An 18,157-nucleotide genomic window follows, 5' to 3' on the forward strand; every position below is an offset into this window, starting at 1 on the left:
AAAGGATAAAATTGCACCACCAACTAACCCTACACCTCTATACCCCCTGTCAATCTTCAATAGCGTTTACACAAAGCGTGCCATGACTATGAAAATGATATATGGATGGACAAAAATCCAATCCGATAATTTGTTTGTTCGACATGGTGAGATCTTTTTATGTATGTAAAATGAATTATGCGGGAAATGGCGGTGGGAACAAACTATGCAGAAATATTGATATATAGTGCCTTCAGAAAGTATTCAAACTACTTTACTTTTTTCACATTTTGTTATGTTGCAGCCTTATTCTAAAATGTATGAAATAAATAAAAATCCTCAGCAATGTACATACAATACCCCATAATGACAAAGTGAAGACAGGTTTTAGAAATGTTTGCAAATTTATTAAAAATTAAAAACAGAAATACCTTATTTACATAAGTATTCAGCCCCTTTGCTATGCTACTTGAAATTGAGCACAGGTGCATCCTGTTTTCATTGAACATGTTTCCATACAACTTGGACCTGACATGCACGGTCACGTGATAAATTAAATTGATTGGACATGATTTGGAAAGGCACACGCCTGTCTATATAAACTCCCACCGTTGACAGTGCCTGTCAGAGCAAAAACCAAGCCATGAGGATGAAGGAATTGCCTGTAGAACTCAGACAGGATTGTGTCTAGGCACAGATCTGGGGAAGGTTACCAAAACATTTCTGCAGCATTGAAGGCCCAAGACACAGTGGCCTCCATCATTCTTAAATGGAAGATGTTTGGAACCACCAATACTCTTCCAAGAGCTGGACGCCCGTCCACGGGGGAGAAGGGCCTTGGTCAGGAAGGTGACCAAGAACCTGTTGGCCACTCTGTCAGAGCTCTAGAGTTCCTCTGTGGAGATGGGAGAACCTTCCAGAAGGATAACCATCTCTGCGGCACCATCAATCAGGCATTTATGGTAGTGGCTAGACGGAAGCCACTCCTCAGTAAAAGGCACATGACAGCCCACTTGGAGTTTGCCAAAAGGCACCTAAAGACTCCCAGACCATGAGAAACAAGATTCTCTGGTCTGATGAAACCAAGATTGAACTCTTTGGCCTGAATGCCAAGTGTCACATCTGGAGAAAACCTGGCACCATCCCTACGGTGAAACAGTGGTGACAGCATCATGCTGTGGGAATGTTTTTCAGCAGCAGGGACTGGAAGACTAGTCAGGATCGAGGCAAAGATTAATGGAGCAAAGTACAGAGAGATCCTTGATGAAAACCTGCTCCAGAGCACTCAGGACCTCAGACTGGGGCAAAGGTTCACCTTCCAAAAGGACAATGACCCTAAGCACACAGCCAAGACAATGTAGGAGTGGCTTTAGGACGAGTCTCTGAATGTCCTTGAGTGGCCCAGCCAGAGCCCGATCGAACATCTCTTGAGAGACCTGAAAATAGCTGTGCAGCAACACTCCCCATCCAACCTGACAGAGTTTGAGAGGATCTGCAGAGAAGAATGGGAGAAACTCCCCAAATACATGTGTGCCAAGTGTAACCGGTGTGAAATGTCTAGCTAGTTAGCGGTGCACGCTAATAGCATTTCAATCGGTGACGTCACTCGCTCTGAGACCTTGAAGTAGTCATTTCCCTTGCTCTGAAGGGCCGCAGCTTTTGTGGAGCAATAGGTAATGATTCTTAATTTTCTTAATTGAAGGCAGCTGTTGATGTGTTCAGAGGGTCCCTGTTTCGAGCCCAGGTTGGGGCGAGGAGGGGGACGGAAGCAACACTGTTAGTTAAGCTTGTAGCGTCAAACCCAAGAAGAATTGATGCTGTAATCGCTACCAAAGGTGCTTAAACAAAGCACTGAGTATAGGGGCTGAATACTTCTGATATTTCAGTTTAAAATTTTGTATAAACTAACAAACATTAAAAAAAAAAAGTTTTGCTTTGTCATTATGGGGTATTATGTCAAGGGGTCTGAATACTTTCTGAAGGCACTGTACAAACCATCATATCGAAGTAAACTTGTAGTCACGCGATGACATGGTGTGTGGTCCTCCCACTACGACTCGAGAAACCATGCAGTTTAAAAGTAACACATGGAATAAAATACCCAAGAATGGAGCAAAAGGAACACCAACGTGAGATTGCTATTCAATGACTACAGCTCAGCGTTCAATACACTAAGCTGAGGACCCTGGGACTAAACACCTCCCTCTGCAACTGGATTCTGACGGGCCACCCCCAGGTGGTAAGGGTACATAACACATCTGCCACTCTGATCCTCAACACGGGGGCTCCTCAGGGGTGCGTGCTCAGTCCCCTCCTGTACACTCATGACTGCATGGCCAAGCACGACTCCAACACCATCATTAAGTTTGCCGACGACAACAGTGGTAGGCCTGATCACTGACAATGATGAGACAGCCTTTTGGGAGGCGTTCAGGGACCTGGCAATGTGGTGCTAGGTAAACCACTCTCCCTCAACGTGATCAAGACAAAGGAGATGATTGTGGACTAAAGGAAAAGGAGGACCCAGCACGCACCAATTATCATCGATGAGGCTGTAGTGGATGCAGGTTGAGAACTTAAAGTTCCTTGATATCCACATCACCAACAAACTATCATTTGCATTGTCCCCACCCCACCACCCATTTTTATGCTGTTGCTACTCTGTTTATTAGGGGCGGCAGGGTAGCCTAGTGGTTAGAGCTTTGCGGAAGGTTGCAAGTTCAAACCCCGAGCTGACAAGGTACAAATCTGTATTTCTGCCCCTGAACAGGCAGTTAACCCACTGTTCCTAGGCTGTCATTGAAAATAAGAATTTGTTCTTAACTGACTTAAAAGGTAAAATAAAATATACAAAACAATTAACAATGCTCTACCTACATGTTGTCATATATACATATATTCATACACATAGCTCATATAAAGCACATATATTTAGGTGGCTTTAGTGCCCTCAGGCTGCTTTAAGAGCCTGTTTGTGACCATAGGATTAAAGCTTGCACAACACACCCCATGAGCGCCAAACTAATCCGCCTGACTCAAGTCATTGCACGTACCCCTGCCAAAACAGGAACCAACACACACACCCAGCCATAAACTGCCCCTCTCAGTTCCCCTTCTCACGACTCCTTGACACACAGACATTCCATCGCACGAACACACACACACCTCACTCCCCTCGCTACTGGTCGGGTGCCCAGAGCAGAGGAATCTGCTGTGCACCAATGGGGCTCCTGCTCTGGCTAGAGCAGGCCCGCCTTCAACTCTTCAGGACCAGTCAGAAGACCAACACAACAAGACTCTACCTACATTATTCCATGTATAAAATCTACTGTAACCTCTGTATAGGCCCCTTTTCAGCTGACTCCTTACTGAGCCATATGACTAGGTCCGTGCACACTAAAACTGCAGGACAAGATATATTTTGACTAAATAAACTGCCTTTTGTTACAACTGAAATCCACTCTGTCCAGCGTCCATGATTTGGTCTCAACTCTCCAGTATTTGAACACCAACAAAACTTGGTAGCAGAGGATGGTTTTCTTCCTGAATTAGATCCACGATAGGTCGGTGTGAGAGGCGAGACAAATCATCCGGTTCGAATCAGACGGAAGAGTGACCTGTAGTCCAGACCTCCAACCATTCGACTTGCCTCAGGAAACTGATCAGAGATCTCAAACAAAAGATAAGCAGAGCCTGTTAAATCAAAATCTGCATATTGTATCTTAGCCTACAACCAAATTTTGATCAGTAGTACTGAGTGCGAGTATGAATCATTGCTAAATTGCTACTAAACTGTTGAAGGCATAGTTCAAAAGATATCTTGTGCATAATAGTACCTTTTATGATTTGTTAATGTGTTGACTGAATGAATAAATGAACTGAAATCTGCATAGAAAACCGTCCTATTTTGAATAGGTTGTGTAAGAAGTGACGTCAGGTAGAATTAATATAACCAGATTTGACGTTCCGCGATTTTGTGACTGGGGATGCGGTTGTGCCCAATTCAGAGAAAACATTTGTTGGGGAATAATTGCCATACTGTGAATACATAAACGGTGTAATATTGACGGCCGCTGAGCCAAATACTGTTCTTACCAGTCGCCGAGCTGTGAATTAACCCAGCCACCGTGCTAAAATACTGACTGTTTGCCTTTTCCCTCTTTCTGCGGTTGGTATTCCCCAGGAGATAACAATTGTCAGAATAATTCAATAGAACCGCTTGAATTTGCTCATATATTGTTCCAAGAGGTGATTGCTGAATTATTTTTAGAAAGTATTTAAATAATTCGCTGAACAACTTCTGGTTTTCCAAATTCTATCGGTATTTCCTAAAGAGATAGAATTACTCTGACAATTGTTATAGAACCGCCTAAATTCACTAATATATTGTTCCAAAAGGAAATCGCCGAATCATTTCTAGAAAATACCTAAATAAATCGCTGAACAAATTCAAATAAAATACCGGAGAAACACACACGTAACTGCCACCACATTACTGGTAAAATCTTTGTGTGCGAGGGTGGGGCGCAAGAGATAAGTCTGAGCCAGCACCACAAATACATCACTGGTCTCGATCAAGGACGGGCTAAGTATACAAAGATAGAAATAAACACCACACAGTAAGGACTGACTAAAACCTAGATAACGCATTAAACACATTATCAGACAAATTAGATAAAATGTCTTCAGCCACCACGCCCAAACTCAAATTCAATGAATATTTAGATCAGAGTATGATTGATAGAGCGGGAGGGAAAGAACAGTATGGGAAAGTGAAGACAGTGTGGAAAGACAGTGTGGAAGGGGATAAGGTTCAAATGGACACAAACAGGTTATTTTAGCGGGGGACACCCTACAGGGGGGAAACTCCAATCTATGCAGAGAGAGCTAGAGGACGCAGTAGAGAAAGCAAGAGCGAGTGAGACGGAGGAACAGGATACACATGTTCAAAAAAAGAGGGCACAAGAGAGAGAGAGAGCGAGCAGAAGCGGAGTTGAAAATAGGGACATGGGCGATAGGAGAGAGTAGGAGGGTGCTATAAAAAAAATATATAAAAAAACAAAAAACAAACTCGACATGACGTGTGTGGCCTCAGCAGAGACCAAAACTCGAGAGTTTACCCACAGTTCCCCAAGTTGCCAACACCAGCACGGCGTCTGCTCCTCCCTCACTATACCCAGAAATACCAATAGAGGTGGTCCAACCTCCACCATACTCAATGGGGCATAATCAACGAGGCCCATCTCACAACCCATTCAATGGGAACCCTTTCCTCACCGGGACCCAGCCCGCAATACAGGCCCCTCTTTTAAGTGTACAGGAAGGCCAGCTAAATGGGGCTATGAGTTTCAGAATAACAGGAGGGCAGATTATGTGTGAGCAAATCCCCACCACCAGCACTCCAGGTCCAGGGAACACCTCCCAGCAGCAGGAACAACAATGCAACTCCGGGGCTTTCCCTGGAACCGGACCCCTCCTGATAAACCTCGGAGGGTCAGAGGGCTCTCTCACGAGCCTGAAAAGTATAGATGGAGGGGTGCGCTTCCGCTTCCCCTCACAACCTAACCCCGCCTACTTCCGAGAGTGTTCCCCGACCAGCCTCCAAGCTGAGGAAGGATCCTGCCAGAGCCAGGTGAGCCAGGCAACGGAAAATGATGAGGACAGTAACAGATACGCACCCACCGGTGTAGAGGTTGAATACGAGATACAAGACCTAAGACAACTAAATAAATCCATAGCCCTAGCAAGAGAATTGATGGGCGTCGGAGGGGAAGGGATGGGTGAATACCACGTCTGTCCGGCAGGCTGGACTGAGAGCTAAAGGAGTGACCGCTAGAGAACACTGGGACTCTGAACGGGGTGGAGCCAGCATGTATCCCCTACGCCCAGCAGCTGATCCACACTACTTAGAGTACCAACCTTGGAAAATGACTGACCTGACCACACTTATGGAACAAATGCCCAGTCTGCATGGAGGGGCCTCAGCCTGGCTACTCCAACGTCAGACTCTGACCTCAGATCTGAATCTCGGCCTGGGAGATATGAAAGCACTACTAGCCAGAGCCACCAACCATGGCACCATGAACGGCATCATGACAGCAGCCGACCTCGGAGCCCAGCCACCCACCCTGCCCCTAGATCGATTCAGGACCGTCCTATGGGATAAACTGCGCAGAGCTTACCCTACTGAAAGGAACCATGCCACCCTGTCCTCTAAGAATTATGATGATGCCACTCCTGCCGACGCCCACACTGTCCGAAACCCAAGAAGTGTACTGGCTAAAATGCCTACCCACAGGGCCTGCCACCCCTCACATCCAGTTTAAGTTCAACCAACTGAAAGCTCAAATCTACACTCTGCACCCATATAAGACTCCCCAAGCTGAGACAGTGATGACTGCCCCTACACTGAAGACTGGGACGAAAACATGATGCACCTGACCCCACCTATCAGGTGTTGTACCATTGTGTGTGGCCCAGAGGGGGTGGCAGCACCGGTCATCCTACGACCAAGGAACCTCCATGCACCCCTGACCTGGACGGCTGAAGCATCAACAGCTTTTGCACTCCTGAAAACAGATCTATCAGCAGCAGCAGCGCTGATTGCACCCGACTACAACAAGTTCCATTTGGATGTTTCTGAAAATGAAGGATTCACCTCAACCGTTCTTTTCCAGAAACAAGAGGGGGAGAGAAAGGTATTGATGGAGGTACGACAGACAACATGTCCCAGATACGTTGCTGCAGTAGCAAAAGCTATTAAAAAAAAACAGCTCACCTCGTGATGTGTCATCCATTGGAGATCCACACCCATCATGGCGTCGCTGCGTATCTGATGAGTAAAGAATTCACGTTCAGTGCTGAAAGAAAAACCAAGATCCAGAACAAATGCACTCAGTCACATATCACGTTTGTTAACACCGACAAAAATATGGCAGATGCACTCAACGCAGAAGGACTGCCTCACTCTTGTGCAGAATGAGCGGCACAAGAACTAAAACTGAGACCAGACCTGAAGAATGAACCACTGACCAATCCCGACCAATGGCTGTACACTGATGGCTGCTGCTACAAAGGAGAAGGAAACATAGCAGCCTATGCGGTGGTGCAGCAACTCCCAGACGGCTCACACGTCACCCTTGAATCAGCCATCATCCCTCAACCAGCATCTGCCCAATTAGCTGAAATCATCGGATTGACGCAGGCCCTCAGAGGAAAAGGAAAGACTGCATATCTATACAGACTCAGCCTATGCCCATGGAGCAGTCCACACTGATGGACCCAGAACTTTTACGAGAAGCACATGGCCCCACACACGAAGGCAAACTAAAGACCCTTCAAAAGGTCTCACACATCTGGTGGCACCCTCACATGAAAAAATATGACTGACTTATTTTGTGACGAATGCAACATATGTGGCAGCCACAACCCAAAGAAACCATATCAAAACACCAATGGGCTCATACCCAGTACCTAATGCATGTTTTCAGGACATTAGTATAGACTACACCGACATGGGCCCCGACAATGTATCTAAAGGCAAACGCTATCTCCTAGTTATGGTAGATAGGTTCTCCAAATGGGTAGAAGCAATACCAACAACAAAGGGGGATGCTAGGTCAGTCGTTAAGTGGCTACAAACCAAACTAATACCCAGGTATGGCATCTAAAGACAAAATCAGATCTGAAAATGGCTCACATTTCAGTAACAAACACCTAAGACAGGTGGAAGAAAGATTTGGCATAACACACAGATTCGGTTCTGTGTACCACCCCCCGGTCCCAAGGTCTGGTGGAACGCCAAACCAAACGCTGAAAGCTAAGATAGCTAAAGCATATGCAGGTTCGAAGTTGACATGGGTTGAAGCCCTGCCTCTGGCGTTGATGGCCATGAGAGCCTCACCAGGAGTAGGCACCCATCTCTCTCCCCATGAGATAATGACTGGAAGAGTCATGCCTGGTCCACCAAGGGAGGGAGGTCATATGCCCGCTCTTGATGTACAACAAATTGTAATGTCTGATTATGTGAAAAAACTGATGGTTCTCTCTGCAGCACTCTCTACCCAGGTTCACAAGGTCCAGGAGGGGGAGCTGCCGGGGGACACGCCACCACTGAAGGTAAAGGTTGGTGACTGGGTGAGGGTTAAAGTCCACAAGAGAAAGTGGCTGGAACCCAGGTGGACTGGACCGTATGAAGTGAAGGAGGTTACTTCACACTCAGTCCAGGTCAAAAGGTAAATCAGGCACACCTTGGCACCACCTTACACATTGCACTCCAGCCCCAATTCCTTCTAGAACACTGACTGAAGTCAGAGCTGATTTGAACAGCCTAAATTTGATTTCAAATCAAGAAATTCCTGACTCAGGTAATGGGGCATCAAACCCCTCTAACCCTGATAAAGGAACCTCACCCAGTTAAAGGGATATTTCTCTCTCCCTGGGCAAGGCTAGGAATATCTGAACCATTGTTTGTGATATTCCTACTGATATTTGGAGTAACCCTAGGCACTCTCACATGGTTAATAGAACAACAAACACATACTAAAGCATCAACTCCTCTCACCCAAACCCCTATCCCTGATACCATTCCTAGCACCACTCCCCTCTATCTCACACGCACCAAACGTAGCACTACACCTACAGACCCACCATGCACACAAGACAAGGTTAGAAGCACCACCTTATGTATACCCACGAATGCAACCACCACTATTGCACTACCTTGGGGGACAAGAGGAATGGGAGGGGACTGACAGCTCTTTCATACACCAGGTATGACTGGTACATGACAAAAGGGAAAACCTATGACGAATGGACCTGGCAAAATCTGGTGGCTGAGACTGATTATGACTGGTCAAGCTGTTCCTCTGGTCAGACAGTTCTTGAATGGAGGAGCAGATTGTCTCTGACCAGGACCAGTACCGGTTTTCAATTAATTATCCGGGCCCAACCCAGTAAGGGCTGTCAGGATTTTTGGGTCGCTCCATATGTAGGCTCTACTGAGACAAAGGTATTTTGGCAAGTACAAATCTGCTCTGTGGAAAAGGGTCAGCCCACAGCAATTCATGTAGGAGATGACAAAAACAAGACTGTCTCTGTAGCTCAGGGGACAGGAGTCTGGGGTCCTGTAACTGTGGTTTCCACTCCCACCTCCCCTGATGACACCATACTCACTACCACTGGAATTTCTGGGTTTTCCAATAATTGGCTCTTATTGGCTGAACAAGCAGCCAACACAACCTTGCAAAGCTGTGTTGTGTGCATGGGAGCCAGGCCTCTGCTTCGCATAGTGCCGGCAGTACTGACTGATGACTGCCTACTGCCCCTTATGAATAAAGGCAACCCACCCGCCAATTGCTCACAATGGGACACGGTTTATCCAGTAGTCTCCGCTATTGCTAAGAAACCCACATTTTCCTCTAAGGTGGCTAAGGCTAATTTCACATGCATCAACATGACAGGTGGAGGACGGTCTCTGGGACAACTCCCTGCCAGTTGGTGCACTCACACTCATGACATTACAAGTTCTTTTAAACAAACTGGGCTGTTTGACGGACTTCCCCGGAACACCACTGGAGTTTGTACGCTTGTTAACCTTCTGCTGCCAATATGTTTACCCCATAGGCGTCCAAGATCTGCTCACCCGCGTACAAGCCCTGGGTCCTGAAATTTGGCCTACCAGGACCAAGCACACGGTGGGCCCTTCAGCTGGGGACCCAACTTACATTGATGCAATTGGCGTCCCCAGGGGGGTACCAGATGAGTATAAACTCGTTGACCAAGTGGCTGCAGGCTTTGAATCATCTATTTGTTGGTGGTGTACAGTTAACAAAAATGTAGATCGTATTAACTACATTCATTTCAATGTCCAAAAACTAGGCAATTGGACTCAGCAAGGATTCGAGGCCGTACATGGACAACTGGCAGCAACATCATTGATGGCTTTTCAAAATAGAATTGCTGTTGACATGTTATTGGTGGAACGCGGTGGCGTTTGTGCCATGTTTGGGGAACAATGTTGTACTTTCATTCCCAATAACACAGCAACTGATGGTAGTCTTACCGTTGCCCTAGAGGTTCTTCACACACTTAATGGTAAGATGAAGCACCACTCCGGAGTTGACACCTCTATGTGGGACTCCTGGATGAATGCGTTTGGTAACTATAAGACCCTGATCTTCTCTGTCCTAGTGTCCGTAGCTGTTTTTGTGGCTATCCTAACTGTGCGGTTGTTGCTGTATTCCTTGCGCTCGCACATTAGCCACTAGAGTGATCACCACTGCCATTACCCCATTGCCCAGCGACCAGACCCACATGTACCCGCTTTTGGCGGTTGATGACCCTGATGAGGCGTTTCCACCTTTCCAGGAACCCCCTCTTCCTGACTACTCCTCTTGGCCACTCCAGGTGTAGCACTTGGAGTGGCCTCCTTTTTGTCCTTGCTTATTTACCTCGCTTCGCTGCATACTTTGAGGGGGCTTCTTGTTTTCGTTATATCCTCCTTCTCGTTTCTGCTATAGTTTTCACGTCTTAAAAGACGTGAAGAGGGGGATTTGTCATATATACATATATTCATACACATAGCTCATATATCAAGCACATATATTTAGGTGGCTTTAGTGCCCTCAGGCTGCTTTAAGAGCCTGTTTGTGAACATAGGATTAAAGCTTGCACAACACACCCCATGAGCTCCAAACTAATCCGCCTGACTCAAGTCATTGCACGTACTAAACTGCCCCTCTCAGTTCCCCGTATCTCACGACTCCTTGACACACAGACATTCCGTCGCACGAACACACACACACACACACACCTCACTCGCTACTGGTCGGGTGCCCAGAGGACTCTGCTGTGCACCAATGGGGCTCCTGCTCTGGCTAGAGCAGGCCTGCCTCCCAACTCTTCAGGACCAGTCAGAAGACCAACACGACAAGACTCTACCTACATTATTCCATGTATAAAATCTACTGTAACCTCTGTATAGGCCCCTTTTCAGCTGACACCTTACTGAGCCATATGACTAGGTCCGTGCACGCTAAAACTGCAGGACAAGATATATTTTGACTAAATAAACTGCCTTTTGTGACAACTGAAATCCACTCTGTCCAGCGTCCATGATTTGGTCTCAACTATCCAGTATTTGAACACCAACAATGTACATCTTACCTCAATTACCTCCACTAACCGGTGCCCTCGCACATTGTACCGGTACCCTCTGTATATAGCCCTTCTACTGTTATGCTTTTGTTGATCCTGAAACATGTGTTTCCAAAAACACCACGCGGAAAGAACTTTCGCTAAGTGCGTCATCGGAGCATGTGTCGTTACTGATAAGATAGAAAGAAAACAGCGCTGCTCTCTGATCAGCTTCATCCATTAAAATCTTAAATTAACATTAGAATTATTACACAATACTGATGACGGATCAGCTCGTTCAGAGATAATACCACCTACGGTTACAAATATCGAGGCAGTTTTTTAGTTATTTTTCTATGTCTTATTATTTTTTATAAAAAAATGTTTTAATGGTCTTTTATGTCCAACAATTTTGGCTCAGAAAACTTGGGAGGTCAGGGTTGGGGAACCCTGCAGTAGGCTGTAGGCCTATGTTAATCACATTGAAATACACTTGATGTTCAATAAATTAATTTCTATTTTTCTATTTGTAATTTGTCACATTTGAGCAATAACGTGACAAATCTTTGATTTAGTGCATTTTCATTGGGCAAGCATTATAAAAACTGCCTCAATATTTGTAGCCATAGTTGGTAGTAGGTGGTAATATCTATTCTGATCCATATCATGCTGGCTCCATAGTGTGTTAACAGGAAAATGGTTCCAAATGTTTTTCCACCATTCCCATAGGACATTTTAGAAACACTTAAATAATGGCTGTGCTTCGTGTAGACTTACCCTGGTGTGACGATAACCATGTAAATCTCTTGGACAAGGTGACTTTTAGCAATATATTCAGCTCTATTTATTCTCGGATTCAAACATGTTAATTAGCATTCAAGTAGACATCATGCAAGACTACAAATCCCTGCCAGCTCCTACACATCATCTCTAGCTGACAACTTTGCTAACAGTTATTGTGTCATTAAAACATGCACAAGACAGTTCACAGAATTGTCCATTTAAAGACATTTAGCCAATTTATTAATGACAAAATTGAACTAACATTAGATAGTTAATCCAGAGATTCTTAATTGGCGCCTCCAGAGATGCAACCTCGCTCATCTTCACTCAATGCCTGTGTTTACCCCACTGTACCTGAATCTATCCTACTATGCCCAGAAATCTGCTCCTTTTATTCTCTGTTCCCAAAGCACTAGATGACTAGATTGCCTTTAAATAGCCTTTAGCCGTACCCTCCTCCTACTCCACCTCTGTTCTTCTGGTGATGTAGAGGTTAACCCCGGCCCTGTGTCCCCCCAAGGCGCTCTCATTTGTTGTCTTCTGCAACCGCAAAAAGCCTTGGGTTCATGCATGTTAACATCAGAAGCCTCCTCCCTAAGTTTGCTTTATTCACTGCTTTAGCACACTCCGCCAACCCTGATGTCCTCGCCGTGTCTGAATCCGGGCTTAGGAAGGCCACTAAAAAATTCGGAAATTTACATCCCCAATTACAACATTTTCCGTCAAGAGAAAACTGCTAAAGGGGGCGGAATTGCAATCTACTGTAGAGAGAACCTGCAGAGTTCTGTCATACTATCCAGGTCGATGCCCAAACAGTTCGAGCTTCTACTTTTAAAGATCCATCTCTCCAGAAATAAGTCCCTCATTGTTGCCGTTTTAGAGACCCCCCTCAGCTCCCAGCTGTGCCCTGGACACCTTATGTGAATTGATTGCCCCCCCCCCATCTACCATCAGTTTGTATTGCTAGGTGACCTAAATTGGGATATGCTTAACACCCTGGCCATCCTACAAGCTAAGTAAAATGCCCTAAATCACACACATTATCAAGGAACCTACCAGGTACAACCCCAAATCCGTAAACATGGCCACCCTCATACAGTTGAAGTCAGAAGTTTACATACACTTAGGTTGGACTCATTAAAACTAGTTTTTCAACCACTCCACAAATTTCTTGTTAACAAACTATAGTTTTGGCAAGTCGGTTAGGACATCTACTTTGTGCATGACACAAGTCATTTTTCAAAAAATTGTTTACAGACAGATTATTTCACTGTATCACAATTCCAGTGGGTCAGAGGTTTACATACACTAAATTGACTGTGCCTTTAAACAGCTTGGAAAATCACAGAAAATGATGTCAAGTGGAGGTGTACCTGTGGATGTATTTCAAGGCCTACCTTCAAACTCAGTGCCCCTCTGCTTGACATTATGGGAAAATCAAATGAAATCAGCCAAGACCTCAGATAATTTTTTGTTGACCTCCACATGTCTGGTTCATCCTTGGGAGCAATTTCCAAATGCCTGAAGGTACCACATTCATCTGTACAAACAATATTATAAACACCATGGGACCACGCAGCCGTCATACCGCTCAGGAAGGAGACGCGTTCTGTCTCCTAGAGATGAACATACTTTGGTGAGAAAAGTGAAAATCAATCCCAGAACAGCAAAGGACCTTGTGAAGATGCTAGGCGAAACAAGTACAAAAGTATCTATATCCCCAGTCAAACGAGTTCTATATCGACATAACCTGGAAGGCCGCTCAGCCAGGAAGAAGCCACTGCTCCAAAACCGCCATAAAAAGCCAGACTACGGTTTGCAACTACACATGGGAACAAAGATGGTACTTTTTGGAGAAATGTCCTCTGGTCTGATGAAACAAAAATAGAACTGTTTGGCCATAATTACCATTGTTATATTTGGAGGAAAAGGGGGAAGCTTGCAAGCTGAAGAACACCCTCCCAACCGTGAAGCACAGGGTGGCAGCAACATGTGTTGGTGCAAGAGGGACTGGTGCACTTCACAAAATAGATGGCATCATGAGGTAGGACAAATATGTGGATATATTGAAGCAACATCTCAAGACATCAGTCAGAAAGTTAAAGCTTGGTTGCAAATGGGTCTTCTAAATGGACAATGACCACAAGCATACTTCCAAAGTTGTGGCAAAATAGCTTAAGGCGTATGTTACAAATCCCTTTTGGCCCAACAGTCTAACATAACTCATGCAAATAATAATTGTGACAAAGTAAAAGTGAGAACAAAATAACTACGACAACTGATATCTGTCAAACTCAGGGTTTATTAATAAACACACGGTAATGGGGGGAGCAGGAAAAGGGGCAGAGCTGGACCCAAGGAAAGAAACAAGTATTCAAAAACACCCCTAAGCTAGACTAGCCTACTTTAACAACAGCTAACTAACTAACCAAAAATACAGTGGGTGGTCCGCCCAGTTCTAACTAGTGTATTTAACAAAGTCTACCTACGGGTAGTGTATGCCCATGGGCGACTTGTCATGGTGCTTGCCTACGGAGCTGTGAGGGGAACGGCACCTCAGTACCTCCAGGCTCTGATCAGGCCCTACACCCAAACAAGGGCACTGCGTTCATCCACCTCTGGCCTGCTCGCCTCCCTACCACTGAGGAAGTACAGTTCCCGCTCAGCCCAGTCAAAACTGTTCGCTGCTCTGGCCCCCCAATGGTGGAACAAACTCTCTCACGACGCCAGGACAGCGGAGTCAATCACCACCTTCCGGAGACACCTGAAACCCCACCTCTTTAAGGAATACCTAGGATAGGATAAGTAATCCTTCTCACCCCCACCCCCCCCTTTAAGATTTAGATGCACTATTGTAAAGTGACTGTTCCACTGGATGTCATAAGGTGAATGCACCAATTTGTAAGTCGCTCTGGATAAGAGCGTCTGCTAAATGACTTAAATGTAAATGTAATGTAAATGTTTCCCCTTTTCCCACCAGCAAACAAACACCATAACCAAAAACAATACTCACAGGTGATGACAAAGTGCTATGGATGTGCTCAAACAAAAGAGAGGTCAATACACAAAGAGAGAGTAAACCACAGCGACCTACAGACATGGCCTTTACAGAGAGATTGAGCTCTAGAGCAAACAACTGAGTGTTTTTAAACCAAGGGAAAGTGACTGTGATAGGGTAGGAAACAGGAGGAGGTGTGCCTTCTGAGTGATGATTGGATTGGTGACTGATTGGGGAGTGATGATTTTCACCTGTGATGGGAGAAGGAGAGAAAAGAACACAGGATACACACACACACAGGATACACACACAGGATACTGGTATCCATAACAGACAAAAAAAGTCACGGTATTGCCTTTTAATTATTTCCCTTGAGTCAAACGTTTCAAGTAGCCTTCCACAAGCTTCCCACAAGTTGGGTGAATTTTGGACCATTCCTCCTGACAGAGTTGGGGTAACTGAGTCAGGTTTATAGGCCTCCTTGCTCACACACGCTTTTTCAGTTCTGCCCACAAATTTTCTATAGGCTTGAGGTCATCACAGAGCCCTGACCTCAATCCTATGGAAAATATGTGGGCAGAACTGCTAAAGCAGCTCATAGCCTGTGGCAAAAATGAGGGGACACGAACAACAGGTATAGGCCAATCAAAACGTTTTTTTATTAAACCAAAACTATTAACTTTAAACAAAGAAAAATGAATGAGGTGTGAAAGTATCATAATGTAAGGTGTATGTAAAGTGCAGGGATGTGTGAATCTGTGTGTTTGAATGACTGAGTGAAAACTATGCAAAACTACAAAGGAACAAACAAAACAGGTTCATACCTGGAGGAGCAGAGAGTGAGAGACAAGTGATTAGTGAAGCTGTTTAAATGCCCTGAGCCCAGGTGACTCCAATCACTAATGACCCTCCTCTGCCTGCAGGAGGACCCGCCCCTGCACTGCAGAAGAGGAGCCGTGACAGTATGTAAACTTCTGACCCACTGGGAATGTGATGAAAGACATAAAAGCTGAAATAAATCATTCTCTACTATTATTCTGACATTTCACATTCTTAAAATAAAGTGGTGATCCTAAGACAGGGAATTTTTACTAGGATGAAAACTGACTTTAAATGTATTTGGCTGAGGTGTATGTAAACTCCCGACTTCAACTGTAGATACAGTGCCTTGCGAAAGTATTCGGCCCCCTTGAACTTTACGACCTTTTGCCACATTTCAGGCTTCAAACATAAAGATATAAAACTGTATTTTTTGTGAAGAATCAACAACAAGTGGGACACAATCATGAAGTGGAATGACATTTATTGGATTTATTGGATATTTCAAACTTTTTTAACAAATCAAAAACTGAAAAATTGGGCGTGCAAAATGATTCAGCCCCCTTAAGTTAATACTTTGTAGCGCCACCTTTTGCTGCGATTACAGCTGTAAGTCGCTTGGGGTATGTCTCTATCAGTTTTGCACATCGAGAGACTGACATTTTTTCCCATTCCTCCTTGCAAAACAGCTCGAGCTCAGTGAGGTTGGACGGAGAGCATTTGTGACCAGCAGTTTTCAGTTCTTTCCACAGATTCTCGATCAGATTCAGGTCTGGACTTTGACTTGGCCATTTTAACACCTGGATATGTTTATTTTTGAACCATTCCATTGTAAATGTTGCTTTATGTTTTGGATCATTGTCTTGTTGGAAGACAAATCTCCGTCCCAGTCTCAGGTCTTTTGCAGACTCCATCAGGTTTTCTTCCAGAATGGTCCTGTATTTGGCTCCATCCATCTTCCCATCAATTTTAACCATCTTCCCTGTCCCTGCTGAAGAAAAGCAGGCCCAAACCACGATGCTGCCACCACCATGTTTGACAGTGGGGATGGTGTGTTCAGGGTGATGAGCTGTGTTGCTTTTACGCCAAACATAACGTTTTGCATTGTTGCCAAAAAGTTCCATTTTGGTTTCATCTGACCAGAGCACCTTCTTCCACATGTTTGGTGTGTCTCCCAGGTGGCTTGTGGCAAACGTTAAACGACACTTTTTATGGATATCTTTAAGAAATGGCTTTCTTCTTGCCACTCTTCCATAAAGGCCAGATTTGTGCAATATATGACTGATTGTTCTCCTATGGACAGAGTCTCCCACCTCAGGTGTAGATCTCTGCAGTTCATCCAGAGTGATCATGGGCCTCTTGGCTGCATCTCTGATCAGTCTTCTCCTTGTATGAGCTGAAAGTTTAGAGGGACGGCCAGGTCTTGGTAGATTTGCAGTGGTCTGATACTCCTTCCATTTCAATATTATCGCTTGCACAGTGCTCCTTGGGATGTTTAAAGCTTGGGAAATCTTTTTGTATCCAAATCCGGCTTTAAACTTCTTCACAACAGTATCTCGGACCTGCCTGGTGTGTTCCTTGTTCTTCATGATGCTCTCTGCGCTTTTAACGGACCTCTGAGACTATCACAGTGCAGGTGCATTTATACGGAGACTTGATTACATACAGGTGGATTGTATTTATCATCATTAGTCATTTAGGTCAACATTGGATCATTCAGAGATCCTCACTGAACTTCTGGAGAGAGTTTGCTGCACTGAAAGTAAAGGGGCTGAATAATTTTGCACGCCCAATTTTTCAGTTTTTGATTTGTTAAAAAAGTTTGAAATATCCAATAAATGTTGTTCCACTTCATGATTGTGTCCCACTTGTTGTTGATTCTTCACAAAAAAATACAGTTTTATATCTTTATGTTTGAAGCCTGACATGTGGCAAAAGGTCGCAAAGTTCAAGGGGGCCGAATACTTTCGCAAGGCACTGTATCATCCTGACCAACTTGCCCTCTAAATACACCTCTGCTGTTTTCAACCAGGATCTCAGCGACCACTGCCTCATTGCATGTGTCCGTTATGGGTCCATGGTCAAACGACCACCCTTAATCACTGTCAAATGCTCCCTAAAACACTCCTGCGAGCAGGCCTTTCTAATCGACCTGGCCCGGGAAGGATATTGACCTCTTCCCATCAGTAGTGGATGCCTGGTTGTTCTTTAAAAGTGCTTTCCTCACCATCTTAAATAACCATGGCCCTTACAAAAAATGTAGAACTGAGAACAGATATAGCCCTTGGTTCACTCCAGACTTGACTGCCCTTGACCTGCACAAGAACACCCGGTGGCGTACTGCACTTGCATCGAATAGTTCCCGCGATATGCAACTTTTCAGGGAAGTCAGGAACCAATAAACACAGTCAGTTACAAAAGCAAAGGCTAGCTTTTTCAAAC

The sequence above is a fragment of the Oncorhynchus keta genome, chromosome 11 (genome assembly GCF_023373465.1).
Source record: "Oncorhynchus keta strain PuntledgeMale-10-30-2019 chromosome 11, Oket_V2, whole genome shotgun sequence".
Taxonomy (NCBI): domain Eukaryota; kingdom Metazoa; phylum Chordata; class Actinopteri; order Salmoniformes; family Salmonidae; genus Oncorhynchus; species Oncorhynchus keta.